Here is a 4,045-nt window from a genome sequence, read left to right on the forward strand (position 1 = left end):
AGTTTAGATTAACAATTCTAAAGTTTTTTTTCGGCTCAACTAGCTGACTTTAAAATTTTTTTATTACCGACTTTAGCTAAAATCTACTCAGTGAGCTTTTTATTTTTTTTAAATTAGCCAATTAAGAGTTTTTTTTTAATCAGCTCACCTTAATGGAAGACCTTGTGTATCTAACCCTGATATTCCAGTGGTCAAAGACTTAGCCATTTTTCAATAGAAAAAAAACCATTTTCCTTTTAAAGAAAAAAAAAGCCTCAATAGGACAATAAAACACAGAAGCGTAACATCAAAAAACTTCATCTTTTATATCACAAATCACAGTACAAAAATAGTTTTTGGAAATGGTTCGACCACTCGTTGACAGACGACACTGTTATAAAGATAGCCTCCCATCATCCGACCTGGCCTCTGGATATATATATATATATATATATATATATATATATATATATATATATATATATATATATATATATATATATATATATATATATATATATATATATATATATATATATATATATATACATATATATATGATGTATATATATATATATATATATATATATATATATATATATATATATATATATATATATATATATATATATATATATAAATTTATGTATATTTGTCAAACTATGGATGGTATCATATAAATACGGAATCTTAATTTGTAATGTAACTTTTTGAATCTCAAAGTTCTAACTTGAGAAAGGCATTTATTCCTTAAGGAGGGCGTAAATTCTCAGAATACGCCAGCAAATTGAGCAAATATAAATAATATATAAATAAATGAATAAAAGCAGGCTTATCATATAAAGACAATGATAAAACAAGATCAGTTTATATTATGGCAATAGTGTTAAAGGAAACATTTGAATGTTGTTATTTAAATAGTGAATCTTAATTTGTTTTTACAATCGAAAGTTACGGTACGTAATGTTTTAGAAAATTCTAACGTAATTTATTTTATTCTTTACTTGGGAGGATGTTTATGAAATTCTGATACGCCAGCATATGAGCAAATATAAATAATATATATAAAATATACAATAAACAACGATAAAACAAGATCAGTTTATATTATGGCAATATTGTTAAAGGAAACATTTAATTTCCTGTTATTTGTCGTAGTGAGACATTTTGCTCTTTACAGTTTCGATTGAGAGACCATATATCTATATATATAGAGAGAGAGAGAGAGAGAGAGAGAGAGAGAGAGAGAGAGAGATAATGGAATCAACACTGTTTTAGACTTGTGAAAGATGTTTTTGAAAGATGATATAATTTCAGAATCGCTAAGATTAGTTTCCTAAACTTCTAAAACGTTTGTGAAGTCTTACTCTTGGTCCCTGGGATCTAAACACGTTCGCCTATACAACGGCACTCGCCTTCACCTGCTCATCCAGTTGCTTTTGTTATCTATTAATTTGTTGATTTATCTGTTTTTCTCATTACTGATCTGCTGTAGGCTCACAAATGGTTTTAATGGAGCTTTTCCCATAATGCCCACTTTTGCCCAGGAATCGAACCTGGGTTTTCTCACTTGGTAATGGCGAAAAACCTGATCGGTCATACAATTGTCTCAGATATACTACTACTACTAGACATACTCATTCTATACTACTGAATTAAGTGTGTCTTGTTGTGATATTAAATAATAATAATAATAATAAATAATAATAATAATAATAATAATAATTATCTATATGAAATTATATATATATATATATACAATACACAAATATATATATATATATGTGTGTATATATATCAAATGTGTGTGTGTGTGTGTGTGTGTGTGTGTGTGTGTACACACACACTGACCTTCTTGTGGTGTGATTGGTAGCATTCTTGCCTAACAAATGAGAAGTCCCAAGTTCGACTCCTGGGCAAAAGTTGGCAGACACCCTGTTTCAACATATGCCTTTTCCATTTGGGAGATGGTCCTAGAAGTTAAAAGCCTTAATGCTTTGGCAAATATTTTGATTTTTTTTTTTTTGGGCTTGAAGGTGCTACCTCCACCCTATCCCACTGAGATTCTAGAGGCCGAAAAACTGGTCACTCATCCAAGGATTGACTAGACCCAACTTTTAATTAATGTTGCAGATCGAACACAGCCAGTAGTGGAGCAGATTATTGGGACTGATGTCCTCCATACTTTCCAATTAGACAGGCTTCAGGCTTCTTTTTATCATGTTAACCAGTCTTTACTCTGTATGTCAATTTTTTCAATACTTGACCAGGAAGGAGAGGTTTCTTTCAAAACTTTCTTATCATTTTCCAAAATACTGCTGTTTTAAGGAAAGTAGCACTATCAGAGATGTGAGTTCCATTAGGGTGGTGGGGTCTTCATGGTATCCAAACAAGAAAATCTAGATCCAAAATGCCAAGTCCTACAAGTGAAGGGAAACTGGTGAATGTGCGTTGCTGAACTTGCCTTTTGATAGTTGATGTGGTCATCATGTATGATAGCCTCCTATGACCTGAAAGGTTGCTCATCTATCTTCTCATCTGGAGATGATTTTAAGGTCAAAACGTTGGCCATGCACCATCCTACAGGTCCACAATACAGGGAAAACCTGCAGTCTGTGTAAATTGTGGATAGGGAATTCATCAGTGAACCCAAATGCATGTACTTCCAAAAGGGTTAAACATCATCATCAAGTGAACCTAGCATTTATCGTTTTGAAATTTAAATCCTCATCTGAAGAACTGTATAAAAATAAAACGCATCTATTTCTTCTCTGTAGATGCAAAATTTGTAAAATGAGTAATAAACAGAGAAATTGGCACAGCAAGAAGAGTATGGAAGTTAACAAACTCACTTAAATGCCACATTCTAAAAAAAAAGGATGATATGAATGATAAGTCTGACGAGAACAGGTATAGTCACTCAGAGAAAGTCAGGTAACCTGCAAAAAATCTGGATAATTTAAAGTCCTGCTGACAGAACTTTCACTGAAGGTGGAAGTGACGGCAGCTGTAGTGTATCTGCCTCTGTGCAAGGTTGATCTAGTGATGGAATTTCATGGTATTTCTAATTTCTGGAAGCTGGGGCAGCAGATGCTGTATCTTATTAACATTTGTTGGTGTTCTGCATATCTGAAGGCAAATCTGACAAGATAAGCAGTTGCTGTGTCTTCCTAGAGGAACATATCAACTTAAGATGTGGATTTTTTTTCAGGTAAAAGGAAAGAGTGCAAGTTGGGAGCTTTCTGTTGAGGAGGGTACTTCAGCAGCTTCAGGAAAGATTCTGGTTCCTAGAAAATGCCAGATCCTTCCAGGAAACAGTAGAAATGTCAGCAACACATCTAGCACATGTATGTACCAGAAAAACTGGTCCAGAACTTAAGATGGACTCTCATAAACTTTCTTCCATAACTTCTGCAATTGAAATGTTATTCTGCTGTTAACCAAGAGAGGGGTCATTGTTTACATTGTACAGTGGGACTAAGATTCTTTGAAGCATCCCGTCTGCCTAAGCTGTTCTGCTTCCAGCCTTGCATTTTTCATTTGCTCCTGTTGAGCTTGTTCCATTTAACTGTCTAGCTTCTTTTGCTCTTACCTTGTTCCATTTTCAATTGTTACTTACAAACAAATACTTCAGGCAAACCCATTTGAGAGTCTAGCAATGTAACTAATTGGTTATATTATTACACTAATAATAGTGATAATAATATCCTCTTTTATTTATGCTCTCTGCTAATTCTCAGGATGACTGATCTTTGCTCTCAGCAATATAGTTCAGTGACCAGATGAACATCATTCTTGGCTCATTTTACTTTGAACACGCCACACTAATCTGCCAAGTATTGCAGTTCTTGGCAACTCCAAAAGGGTCCAGTCCTAAGAATAGATATAATATCCTGATCTTTGTCGTTATAAGAGGGATTTCTGATCCTTAACTATTTCAAAAAGTGCTGGACACATTTTTTTTTAGTCAGGAACTCTGGATCACATTTCTCATCTAGTTCTTGCCAATTTTGATTCTCCTTTTCCTACTACACTGCCATTCCTAATCTTACACACTTGCCTACAT

The 4,045-nt window shown here is 33.4% G+C and overlaps 1 protein-coding gene across 1 annotated transcript in view; it reads right to left on the bottom strand.

The window, feature by feature from the left end:
- Positions 1 to 1,992: 1,992 nt before the first annotated feature.
- The window catches only part of LOC136846258 (lachesin-like), a 28,701-nt gene continuing 26,648 nt past the window's right edge, over positions 1,993 to 4,045 (bottom strand). Inside the window, exon 9 of the mRNA XM_067117066.1 lies at positions 1,993 to 4,045. This exon is cut by the window's right edge and continues 885 nt beyond it. The gene's annotated coding sequence lies outside the window, so the exon portion shown is untranslated.

This window comes from Macrobrachium rosenbergii, chromosome 15 (genome assembly GCF_040412425.1).
Source record: "Macrobrachium rosenbergii isolate ZJJX-2024 chromosome 15, ASM4041242v1, whole genome shotgun sequence".
Taxonomy (NCBI): Eukaryota; Metazoa; Arthropoda; class Malacostraca; order Decapoda; family Palaemonidae; genus Macrobrachium; species Macrobrachium rosenbergii.